The sequence below is a fragment of the Thalassophryne amazonica genome, chromosome 7, assembly GCF_902500255.1.
Source record: "Thalassophryne amazonica chromosome 7, fThaAma1.1, whole genome shotgun sequence".
NCBI classification, from domain to species: Eukaryota; Metazoa; Chordata; class Actinopteri; order Batrachoidiformes; family Batrachoididae; genus Thalassophryne; species Thalassophryne amazonica.
This window is the reverse complement of record NC_047109.1, coordinates 115,845,470-115,859,084: the sequence shown is the minus strand read 5'-3', so window position 1 is coordinate 115,859,084 and position 13,615 is coordinate 115,845,470. Positions and strand designations below refer to the sequence as shown.

The 13,615-nt window shown below is 43.5% G+C and overlaps 1 long non-coding RNA gene across 1 annotated transcript; it reads right to left on the bottom strand.

The window, feature by feature from the left end:
• Positions 1–3,525: 3,525 nt before the first annotated feature.
• Positions 3,526–12,161, bottom strand: LOC117514804. Its single transcript, XR_004561966.1, has 2 exons — positions 11,929–12,161; positions 3,526–3,688 (listed from the first exon to the last, which is right to left on the bottom strand). It is a non-coding gene; the product is annotated as an uncharacterized LOC117514804 (long non-coding RNA).
• Between the last annotated feature and the right edge of the window lie 1,454 nt (positions 12,162–13,615).

The following is a 13,615-nucleotide window of genomic DNA, read 5'->3' as shown; positions in this document are numbered from 1 at the left end:
ACATTCATGCTTCACGTAACGACACAGACATGGTTGAATCTATGAACAACACTGTGGCAAGTGTCTGTAACTTGCACAAAAAAGGGTGGATAAAGTCCTGTAAACACATCCCAGAGGTCACAACCAGAAGGACAAGACAATATTTAGTAGAGAACATTGGTGCCAACAGCTGTAATCCTGTTTGCACATTTTTTTCATAGCTTTAATCGTGAAAATCATTATAACAAGGAAAATGGCTTCTGTGAAAACTACATTTAATGTCTTGATTGAAACATGCTTCACACACAAATTATAGCTGTGTTTTGGGTGGGGGGTGGATTTCTAGTGTGTTACTAACTTAGTTCCAAGCAGTCAGAGTATAAAGTGAACAGCAGTCACCAAAGCTCCCTGAGGTGAAGCTGTGCAGCAGCAAGGTGAGGGTTTTTCTCGATATTTACCACTGTTTGCTCTCATTTCATTTAATGATTCTTTTCAAGTCACTTTCATCATGTATTTCACACATACAGTATCATCTGTCTCAGAGAGAAATGTATCCTGTACAATGAGTTCTTCTTCTTCGCCCCCTCTCTCTGTCTGTATACGTGCATTGCAAACGGGCTAATGTAAGGAGTGTCTGACTGTTTATACTTTTTTTGGTGGTTTAAGGCACAAATGCAAGAGGAGGTTTATGGATGTGCTGAGGGAGGACATGCAGGTGGTTGGTTTGACAAAGGAAGATACAGAGGACAGGGTGAGATGTAAAGGATGGATCTGCTGTGAAGCCCCTAACAGGAGCAGCTGAAAGAAGAAGACGAGAAAAGGTACAAATGCTATGTTGTGATGGAAGATCTCAATGCACCATCTTTGTGGCTGGTACTGGGAATAAAAATGACAACTGTGTCAGGTAGAAACTAGCAATGACACTTGTGCTGCTTTGTGCCTGTTGTGTGATCGGGCCTGAAGGGGAGAAGGTGGGTCATTGTGCTGTCCAGTTAGTTCCTTAAAATAACAGCTCCTATCCAAACCTGGACACACACAAACACAAGTTAGTTTCTTTAAAGAGACACTTGAAAGTAACCAGACGTTATTACGATCTGGGACTGAGGTTAAATGCAATAATGCACCTGATTCTGTGGAGCAGAACAGAACCAGAATGATCCATGTTCTTATTTTCTCTTCATTTGTTCCTCACATTGCCAACAAACACACTCATGTGCACTTCATCAGCACGCCACGCTCTCCCACTCAGCAGCACACGTCTGCAGCGCCTGCAGTGATTCCGCAGCACGTGATGGTGCTGGTCGAGATGCTGACAGTCAGCTCCACCTCCGAGGCTCCAACACCAGGAATAACAGACGACCCAGAGTCCAAAGCATCAGCCTCACATCCCACTGAGTTCTGGCATACCAGAGGGTCTGGGTCTTGGGTCATTCGGCTTGAGGAAACATGTAGTATAGCCAACTGCATCCATCTACACACACAAAAAAAACCTACTGACTGAAACCCATGAAAGATGATAGCAGAACACCTTTAAGTGGAGCAGACCACATTTTCCATCATCATTTTATGTAATTCCAGATATTTACTTTGTGCCATTCCAGTTTAGTTGTAGAGCAGGTAGCTCAGGAGTTGGGCTGCCAGTGTGTAGACCTGGGTTAGAATCCCCGTCCTTGGACAAGACACTTCATCTGCATCTTCCCAGTCCAACCAGTTGTAAATGGGTACCAGCCTGAACTGGTCAAGTAACCTGCCCCATCGGAGAGGAAATCTCTGGAATCTGGATATAAACCCGGGATTCAACAGGCCTCAGAGACTGTGTAGGACTTATGTCCATCCCTGAGTTTGACTCTGGATTTGTGATGTTGAAAGAACAGTATTAGTGGCAAACTGTGAGTATCACTATTTGTGCACCTGCCTGCAAACGTTAAGTTGAGGTGAGCAGCAACGTGCAGCAGCATGCTAGTAAAACTCAGCCTTTATGTTAGCAACGCCTACCAACGGAAGCAACGATAAAAATGTGATATGACCGCTCTGAGGTGGTAAAGACTTGAATTGACCAATATAAGTGCACAAAACACAAGAATGTTTGGCTACTACAAACCCGCTTGCTTTTTTAATTAACTGTAGATTTCTAAAGAAAAACTTAACTATCACAAAACAAACTGGCATGTTAACATTTTTGTGTTCTGCTGTGAAACTGTCACATACGTGTGGCTCCCCGTCAGTGTGAGGTCACATATCGTGCATGTATTTGGCGATGAACAGAAGTGTTGCAGTGTTTTTGTTTGTCGGAATGTTGCATCTGTTGTTTACAGGGTGTCGGAATATGGCTTCGGCAGACACACGGCAACTGGACTCCCTCCTACACAACTCCTGTTTTTCTGTACCGCCATGTGTGAGAACAACAGCACATAATGTTTACGTGCACACTCCGAGTGTTTGGCTGCACAGGGCGCGAAACAGACAGCAGTCATTAAACAGCTGATCCCACGCGCTGTAAATCAGTGGATTTTCTTTTACAGCCACAAAACAAGTGGAGAATTACCTTTTAAAAACAAAGGGCTGTCTCGATGATTTGTAGAGCAAAGAAAGGAAAAGAGGGAACATGTGTTTGGGGCGTGTCCAACTCTATAAGTGTAAGTGCATTCGGTGTTTTCATGAATCATGGGTGTGTTTGGTTGGAAGCACAAAATAAACAAATCAAAGCGTCTCCTTGTCATTGCCTTTTGGAACTGTGTGTGTGCTTGAAACAGCTGTGTTGCCATTTAAATGCCACACTAAGTTGGTGAGAGAAGTGAGAGGTTTTCTGGCATGGAAATGGTTCTTTGTGCCAAAAGTGACAATAGGAGCCACATCCACCGTCAACCGTCTCTGTCAACTCACCTTTGGACCATCCACTAGCCAGCTCAGTTTTGGTGTTCTCCACATATGAACGTGTAAAAGGAGATAGGAAAAAAAAAGATAAAAAACATGTTATTGAACTTCCATGTCAGGTGGATCTCAGTGTTGTCTTGTACATGCAGCAGAAAACTCATCTGGAGATCAGATTCACTGATTGCACGTTGCCTGATGACAGCACTGCATCTCACCTCAGACCACCTTCCAGAACAACATACCGGTTTCTCTCAGTAACATACGTCTCTATGGATCCATCACTGGATCTACAGAAGAAAGAGTCTCAGTGGAAGCCGTCACGTTAAGTCTGGGAGGGTGTGCTGGTGCTGACGTTTTAAAACACTGACTCATTCTCTGAAGGAATGGTTTTACTCCATTATTTGAGGGATTTGAAGCTGTTTCATAGTTTTGAAACAGAGTCACTTTCTGAGACCAATGGTTGGTCTTTGACTATTTTGATACATTGAATCATCTTCTGAAGCTGTGGGCTAGTGTGGTTTTAAGTTTCCAAAGCTTGGTTTGTGCAATCGGTATGTGTCCAATCTATGTGGGGGGTGTGGGGGGTATCAAACCTGAAATCCACCCCACTAGCTGTGCCTAACGTCAGCCTTTGTCTCCTTTACTTTCTCTTCACATCCACCTTCCTCTTTCTGCTGGAGGTTATCAGTGAGACTCAGTGGCAAAGGTCAGACAGAAGCACCCTCTGTGACCCCTGACCCTGCCACGACCTGCAGTCTGTAGATTCATCAAGGCGATGTTGCTGTTGGGTTCACAGGGCTCATGTGCAGCCTCGGATCATTATTCCCGCAGGATCCTCGGAAAAAAACGAAGGAAAAAAGAAGCTTGAACAGAAAAATGTGTCAGTGGCATCATTTCTACCATTCTGCAAAGAAATGAAATGTGAAGTGTTGACTTCACTTGATAAATTACGCCTCTGTGCACCACTGCTTTGGATTTTGTGTATTTTGCGTGTGTGTTCACTGAGCATTATAATATTCCATTTACATAAAATAGAGAAGCATCAAGGAAGCTGACAGTAATACTAATATTTGGCTCTTCCACCGTGTTTCAGGTTGACAAATCTGCCGGAGCCACCCCTTGACCTTTTGACCGCGCTGGGCCTTATGGGTAATGATGATACTGATGGCCTGACAGCAAACCTACCCAGTGGCCATCTGGAGCAGCTGTCATGGTGGCTGATTGAGAAGGAGACCCGCCACCCGCTACGCATTGATTTTTTTTTTTTTAGATGCTCGGCCCCTCCTCCCAGGCTCCCTCTTGTCAGATCGTTTAGCGCTCTGCTCACCCTGAACTTTGACCTGTGAGTGAGGGTAGAGGGAGGTCACTGTCAACAGCCCCTGGTGCACCTTTCTACCGCCACTTTTAAAACACTCGTGCATGCACTCCAGCACACATTTACATTCTATGCTTGCAGACACGACAGACTACAGGAGTTTTCTGACTGAGCTGCTGTTTGTGCATCAAAGTTAAGACTCGCTGCAAATTTCTTTTTGGGGGGGCAGGGAGAAATTGTTGGAAAGTTAAGTTAAAACACATGACAGAGCCACATGGTAAGAGATTAACAAAGTGTTACACATTTTATCCACAGTGTTAGTTATTATATGTGCATCTAAACATTATTACATCTTACATGGTGGCTGTAGTTTCCTTTTTATTGTTAGCAGGATGAAACTTTGAATTAAAACCATAATATATGTAGGCAGTCCACAAAAACCCATGTTTGGAATTCAATTATTAAGAAGGATAAATCATAATAGAAAGGAACCGGGTTTGAGCATGTGATGATGAGTGCACGGAGCATAGGTGACATAACGCTGGAAGTCACAGTAACTGCTGTGTCAGGCACATTAAGTGTAGCAGCCAATGAAATGCATGAAGATTGTCCACTGATCAAGGTGAAGCTATTTCAACCTATGGGAGGAGAAGAAGAAGACGCTGTATAGGTCCTGAGATCCACTGGTGCCTGGTGCTTATCTCCAGATTCTGTAGAGTCATGCGGATGAGATTCCACGATCCCCCTGGACTGGATGCCAGTCTGACGAAAGGTTACTTCACCAAGGCCAAGGCTGGTACCCATTTACAGCTGGGTGGATGGAGACAACATAGACTGAGTGTCTTGACCAAGGACACAGACGGGTAGTAAGGACCTCATTGAATAAAAGTATTCTTTTGCCGTATAGTGCAGTATTTTATAAGGTAAATGAATAATTCTAATCCAATTACATTTTTTCCGCAGTTCTGATTGGTTAATCGTGTGAGATTTCAGACTGTATAATTTTGGGGTAAGGGTGGCAAAACATTAGACCGTTTCACATTTAGCTGTATTACTCTGCGACCTGACCGGTGTTCTGACGACATGTCATTCCTGTCGACAGGCCAGCCCTCCGCGCAACTGCGCATGGGCACGCAAGAGCAATATTGTCGGGATGCAGAACTGTCGAGACACACAATTTGACAGAACACCGGCTGTGTGTGCTGCTACGCAGATGTCGTAATGGCGCTGCTAACTGAGAGCGAGAGAAAGTCGCGTACCGCCGCTACTGCCGAAATGGGTCAACCATACCATAGTAGCATACCAAGTATTGATGTGGATTCTGACACAGAATGACCTTTTCACATTTGATGGATTACTCCTGCTCTGTTGGAGCAACGCTACCTCACGGTAAGCCTCGCTGAACGAATTAACTACAGACAAACAGACCATGCAAACGATGGAATTGGATTAGAATGGGAATAACCCTGTTGTGTCTGATGATTTGCAGATGTTCATGCTGTTATATGGTCGCAAATATCCGTTTTATAAAACTGCTTTTTACCAGCTCCGCTAACGTGTCGCTGGTAAAGCTCAATTTGTAACCAGCATGAACGTCCGCAAATCATCAGACACAACAGGGTTATTCCTTAATTGTTAAGTCTGTACTGGACATTTGCTGTTGATTCTTTAGTTTTTTTTTAGGTTGGATTGTGTGACTCGTGTCTGTAATGTGTTTTTGTGTTAAAACTGCAGGTTGTTAAAGATTTGTTATGAGCAGTCTGGTTTGTTTTAAACCATATTTAAAGTTTGGACTCCAGTGAAAAGTAAATGTTCCCCTTTTTTATTCCCCTGCTTTGAAGTAAGGGGTGAATTAGTGATCATGTCCGTCTGTCTGTCCGTCCATCCGTCCGTTCACTTGTTAGCGCGATATCTCAAGAGCCAGTTGCCCAATTTCATTCATATTTAGATTAAGGGTGTATTTGGGTGATCCCTGACACTTTGTATGACTGATTTTTTTTTTTTTTGGGGGGGGGGGGGGGGGTTGCATGTGTCATCTCCTACTTTCTGATATTTATGTTGTTAATATTTGTGTTCAGTTTCATGCAGACCCTCCAGGAACTTGTGTATCCAGGATTTCAGAAATTAATTCAACGAATTCAACCAGTGTACAGAGAGAGGTGGCTATTAATCAATGCATCTCTACAAGAAGAGAGAGAAATAAATATATTGGTTCAATGATTTGTTGAAATTCTTGTACCACAAATTCCTGGATGGATGATTCATGGTCAGTGTGTTTCTGTGTGACTTTGTTATGACATCATTAGTATGTGCTCCAGATTATTCGTCTAGCTTCTTGATTGTTAAGATACACAAAAATGGTGTTTATCATGTTTTCCTTGACCTTTGACCAAACTATTCCAAAATCTAGTCACCTCTTGGTATCCAGTTAATATTCCCAGCAAATTTGAAGGAAACCTGTAGCGCCGTGTTTTGAGTTATCTTGTCTGCAGACACACACTTGGTTTGTGTTCTGGTTACCTGCATGTTGGTGAAACAGAGTCCCACACCTGACCCCCAGGATGCTGCTGTGACCAGAACGATAGTCATCTGCTGCTGTGTTGAAAGTGTGGAGGCGTGCGATCACCCCCCCCCAACAAGATAGCCTGCATACAGACACCTGCACATACGCCGGCTGCTGTATCCTAATCCGTATAATCCGACAAGCTCCAGGAATGACTGATCGCTATTGTTGTGTTGCACTGCTTTTGTCACCTGACAAAAAGAGCTCTGGCTTTGGCCCTCATCCCCGCGCATCATCCTCTTCCTCATCCCCTCTCTCGCAGGGATATAGAGGGGCCTCAGTGCGCCATCACCATGACTGATGGCGCGTCATCGACGGGCAAAGACAACTCAAACAGCATCTTCACCACAGAGACACAGCAACGCTCGTGGCACGAAAGGGCGAGAAAGTGTTGTCAAGAAGGAAGAGACGAAGCCGGCGGCTCTCCATTGACAATTACCAACTGTCTTGATTAACACGTCGAGTAGGGTATTGACAGGACGCTCCAAGCCGCCGCCATCACATTTCTGCTGCTCTGACACTTATTTCTGCTCGTGCTGCTTGTTTATTGTCATGATAATGAAGTCGCAGCGACGGCGTCATCAGGAGTAGTCTCACATTTTGGCCCCGTTCCACTTCTAATGTATGCAAAAGCCACTTTCCTGCTCACAGCACTGACAGCGCCACCAAAAACGGGCTCCTAATTGAGCAAAACGCAAAACAATACAGCCAAAGAAGTGTTAAAAAACTGAGATTCCGTATAGAGCTTTAATTTCAGCTGTGAAATATGCTCCTCAATATGTTCCTGTGATCACCAAATCATGGCACGCGGCAAAAAACGGGTTTCACTTTGGTGACGGTGAGGATTTCACTGGTAATGAGTGGGAGTGACAGCGCACTGCTGACAAGCTTAAAGCATTCTAAATGTCGGGACAATCCAAAGTGGCAGACTTGAACGCCGGCGTGTTGTTTCTGAAAGAGGCAAAGATGCATTTTTCCTCCTTTCCTTTCTTCTGTTTCACTCCTTTCTTGTATTCATGCCATTTATCTCAATGGCCTCTCAGTGCACTGTGGGAATAGCAGCAGCTCCAGCACCATGTGTGAGACAAAGAGAAAGGTCTGTTTCAATGCCATCAATCCCACAATCCCACACAGTGATGAGTGAGAGATATACAGTACACCATCTGTGGCTGTGTTTGTCATCGCTCCACCGAAAAGTAAAAGTGTACCAGGAAAAGTTAAAGTGTGAACGCGGCAGTGTGCCGTTTGTCTAGGTGTTTGGAGATACCTCCTGCTTTGTTCAGTCATCTTATTTTTAATAAGCAGTGCATTTAAAGGAACATGTCACATGCCACGCGGGGCCCAGTTAGCTCTCCTTTTGAAAAAAAGGTCCAATGCTTTTGTTACCTAAACCATCAGACTGATCTGCTTGAGTTTTGTTGTTGTTTTTTTTTTTTGTGCGTGTGTGTGTACACTGATTTTGTGGTGAGATGGCACCCAGGGCCATGGAGGACTTGAGCAAAGTTTGATGGTGATCCTTCTCTGATGCAAATTTTCTTCCCTTTTATCGCATTCTTGATTTTTTTTTTTTTTTGAGCAGATCTGTTTGCTATTACATCTTTATTTCATGTCACCTTATGACATCACAAAGCACATCAATCCTAAATGTTATAACACCCACATATTTTTTAAATTCTCCAAATAAGACCACAAACTTGGGTTTGTGGTCACATTGACTCTGAAGACCACAGGTTTAAAAAAACAAAATGCACAACCACTGAAAAAAATGGAGGTGAAGGCTGCAGATGAACAATAAGGTGACGAGGATGTGGATTTTTGCCACACAGTCCTTTTTTCTGCCTCTGGTCCTTGGGGTCACTTGGCCAGAGGTCCTGGTTTGCATGCGGGTGCTTTGTGGGGCTGGTTTGGGTTGTCTCAGCTTTTCACACAGGGGGACCTGTAGAGGGTCCAGTGGTATCAGCTAGAGGATCATCACTTTGACAGGTTGGAGTCTGTTTATTTTAATCATTTTTAGTGCTTTTAGCCCGACATAAATAGTTGTTGTTAATGTTATTATTAAATGCTAATAATGGCATAGGTCTCAGTTATCACTGGGCGAGACGCAGTATTCACCCTGGACAGGCCTCCAGTCCAACGCAGGTCTGTCACATACATAAAGGACAAAAGCATTCACACTCATATCTCTATATATTCTCTCTATATAACTAAGCGCTGTAACTAGGTTTAAGGATATGATTCCTTCTTTATGTTCTCTAATGCTGTATACCAACACAGTGCAGAGTAGCTACCTAAACTCTGTAAGTGAGATAGAGTATCTCATCAATAGTTTTACATCCTCATTGAAGACAACTTTGGATGCTGTAGCTCCTCTGAAAAAGAGAGCTTTAAATCAGAAGTGCCTGACTCCGTGGTATAACTCACAAACTCGCAGCTTAAAGCAGATAACCCGTAAGTTGGAGAGGAAATGGCGTCTCACTAATTTAGAAGATCTTCACTTAGCCTGGAAAAAGAGTCTGTTCCTTTAACTTTAACTAGTAATGACTTCATGACTTTCTTTGCTAATAAAATTTTAACTATTAGAGAAAAAATGGACAGTGGACTCATCTCTGTGCTTGTTCTGTTGTAAACTGAAGTTATTGTACTTGGCCCCACAAATCTTAGAAACATGGTGTCTAACCAGATCCTTACTCTGGATGGCATTACCCTGACCTCTAGTAATACTGTGAGAAATCTTGGAGTCATTTTTGATCAGGATATGTCATTCAATGCGCATATTAAACAAATATGTAGAACTGCTTTTTTGCATTTACGCAATATCTCTAAAATTAGAAAGGTCTTGTCTCAGAGTGATGCTGAAAAACTAATTCATGCATTTATTTCCTCTAGGCTGGACTATTGTAATTCATTATTATCAGGTTGTCCTAAAAGTTCCCTGAAAAGCCTTCAGTTAATTCAAAATGCTGCAGCTAGAGTACTAACGGGGACTAGAAGGAGAGAGCATATCTCACCCATATTGGCCTCTCTTCATTGGCTTCCTGTTAATTCTAGAATAGAATTTAAAATTCTTCTTCTTACTTATAAGGTTTTGAATAATCAGGTCCCATCTTATCTTAGGGACCTCATAGTACCATATCACCCCAATAGAGCACTTCGCTCTCAGACTGCAGGCTTACTTGTAGTTCCTAGGGTTTGTAAGAGTAGAATGGGAGGCAGAGCCTTCAGCTTTCAGGCTCCTCTCCTGTGGAACCAGCTCCCAATTCAGATCAGGGAGACAGACACCCTCTCTACTTTTAAGATTAGGCTTAAAACTTTCCTTTTTGCTAAAGGTTATAGTTAGGGCTGGATCAGGTGACCCTGAACCATCCCTTAGTTATGCTGCTATAGACTTAGACTGCTGGGGGGTTCCCATGATGCACTGAGTGTTTCTTTCTCTTTTTGCTCTGTATGCACCACTCTGCATTTAATCATTAGTGATTGATCTCTGCTCCCCTCCACAGCATGTCTTTTTCCTGGTTCTCTCCCTCAGCCCCAACCAGTCCCAGCAGAAGACTGCCCCTCCCTGAGCCTGGTTCTGCTGGAGGTTTCTTCCTGTTAAAAGGGAGTTTTTCCTTCCCACTGTCGCCAAGTGCTTGCTCACAGGGGGTCGTTTTGACCGTTGGGGTTTTTCATAATTATTGTATGGCCTTGCCTTACAATATAAAGCGCCTTGGGGCAACTGTTTGTTGTGATTTGGCGCTATATAAATAAAATTGATTGATTGATTGTCAGCCTTAGATTGAAAAAGCTCACACGTGCACAAGAAGGTTCCCTACACCTCCAAACCAAACAACTCGTACGCTTCATTTGTTTCTGTGGGAGAAAATAGGGTCAGACACTTTTGTATATTTAGACATATCTATTGATCTATATGTATACACTCAGTCATCTTCAACCGATTACTCCAATTAGGGGTCACAAGGGGACTGGAGCCGATCCCAGTAGTCATAGGGCGTGAGGTGAGGTGCACCACAGACAGGACGCCAGTCTGTCACAGGGACACACACAAACACATTCACACCTACAGACGATTTAAAGTTTCCAGCTAACCTGTGTGTCTTAGCATGTGGGAGGGAACCCACACAAACACAGGGAGAACACGCAAACTCCACACAGAAAGACCACAGGTGGGAATCGATCCCAGGACCTTCTTGCTGTCAGGCAAGAATGCTAACCACTAAGCCACTGTGCTGCCTGTGTGTGTGTGTGTGTGTGTGTGTGTGTGTGTGTGTGTGTGTGTGTGTGTGTGTGTGTGTGTGTGTGTGTGTGTGTGTGTGTGTGTGTGTGTGTGTGTGTGTGTATATATATATATATATATATATATAGTAGTAAGTCCCTTCAGCTGCTCCCTTGTTTGCACTCGGGGTCGCCACAGCAAATCCAAGGTGGATCTGCATGTTGAATTGGCACAGGTTTTACGCTGGATGCCCTTCCTGACGCAGCTCCACATTACATGGAGAAATGTGGCAGGGGTGGGATTTGAAACTGAAACCAAGTGCATTAACCACTTGGCCACCACCCCTGCATATATATATATATATATATATATATATATATATATATATATATATATATATATATATATATATATATATATATATTTATTTACACACACACACACACACACACACACACACACACACACACACACACACACACACACACACACACACACGCATCTATTAAAAAAACACGACACATTCCAGAAAATATGGTCGTCTTGTCTGTGTTTACTGTGTTTTAGTGCTCGTGTTGCCCTCTTTCTCTCCTTCCTCGTACCCTGTCCCTGGCTGCAGCACAGCAGCCATTAGCTTTACAAATCCAGCCTTTGATCTGTGATTTGGGCGGGTGCCGAGCAGAGGAGGGGTGCAGACTGCATGTGTGCACCCACGTGTGTGGGTCTGGTTGTCCATGTAGGCCATTCGTGGGGTCGCTGGCACTGCAGAGGAGGAGGGTTCAAGACCGGACCACTTCTGCAGAGGTATTACAGAGGGAGTCCATTTCCAGGGAAGAGGTGATCATAATGCCGGCTCATTTGCATTTGTACTGAGCGAATAAGCTGCCTAATGGTTTAAATATAACTCACTTACCACTGAGTTTAAACTCTCCTTCTCCATTCAACCCACCCCCATTTTGCCATCTCTCCATTCACTTATCTCACCCTTCAGAGCTTCTCATCTTATCCTCGCCTCATCTCTCCTCAGAATGTCTCCTCTCCACGGCCGTGTGCTCAGATATTACATTATTGAACAGAAATCACTTTTAGCTCTTGAGCAACAATCAGGGGCTGTGAGTGGGTACCAGGTCACGCTGAAGTGTTTCTCTGAAGGATCCTTATTTGGGTCTTTGAAGGCTGATGCCAACAGCATTTCCAAGTTGAACTGCATATATGTCACTTTTTTTTTTTTAAATTTCACTCAGTATTTGCATTTTTTTTTTCATTTCTGCTGCCAAGGAGGGCGCTCCCCTAAGGCAGTAATGTTTTTGGTTCCTTCTTTTATATAGACAGCACAACTCAAAAAAAAGTGATGGGCAAAAGTTTTTTGCCACTTGCCTGAATTCTGAGTTTCTCACAATTAAGGGTGAGTTGAATTTTCTGGACAGCTTAATTTGTTTCTGGATTTTTAGTGAAAGAGAAGGAGAAAAATAGAAATAATCTAATTCTGTCATTTATTTATGTAAATTACCATATATTCCTGATAATTTCTGTGGATGTTTCCAACCTGGAATATTGCAAATTGTAAAAAAAGTAAAAAAATAATTAAAAACCCCTGAGCTCAACTTCCTATGGAAAGTTCCTGGAAATTTACCAGACATTTCCTGCCCCTTTGTGACCCTTATGACTTAGACCCTGTTCAGACTGGCAGCCATCAATCCTGCTTGAGCTGGATTCAGTCCAGACTGCTTTCTAGTCAGATAGTGTGTGTGTGTGAATGGGTGAATGTGAGGCGTTACTGTAAAGTGCTTTGAGCTTCTGATAAGCAACATATCAATACAGTCCATTCACTCGTCTGCCATTACGTCTTCATAGGGTGTCAAAATCCCAGAGACCACTGCAGTAACCATGAAGGCCCAACAGGAACTCTGAACACAAGACGACTGATGGGGCTCTGGTGAAAGAAGATCAACGGCAGATCAGGCGGAGCAGGTGATGGCTTGTAAACCCAAAGGCTGTGGAGGCAGATGAAGGCTGAAGCAGGTCCTCAGATTCTGATCAATCTGGGATTTCCCAGTCATCAGACTAGGCTAAGGATATGTCAAGAACTGTATGTTTGCCAGTGTGCAACAACATTCCCACGTTAAACAAACCCACAAACCTGTGCACAGGTGTCTCTCGATTGATCCTGGATGTAGATTTTCTACAAATGTATGTTCCCATCTAGGAACTGATCAAGAGACGATCTTCCTTGCCATCGAGGGATTGCCACAACCCCACATGTGCCTTCATAGTTTGTCGTCACACCTTTCAGCCAGCTTGTATGTAACAGGGTTGAATTGTCCAGACTTTTGTACCTCCAGATTTGCCGTCTTCATTGTTTCTGTCCATCAGTGTTTCTGTCAAATCAGTCGTAAGCTTCATTTTGGATTAAAAATTAACACCATGGAATAAACACCGTTCTCTTGACCGATTCCTCTGCCCATCTACCTGACCTTTTCCTCCTGCTGTTCCCCTCTCCTGATCGGTTCTGAATGGTTTCTCTCAGCATGGTAAATTCACCTGTTTCTGCCCCAGCTTTCCTTTGCCGCATTAAGTGGGGATTTATGGAGCCGGCTTCCCATTGAACAAAACCATTTGTCTTCCAGTTTGGTTTAACAGCACTCTTTATTCCCTGCAGATTTAAGGATAG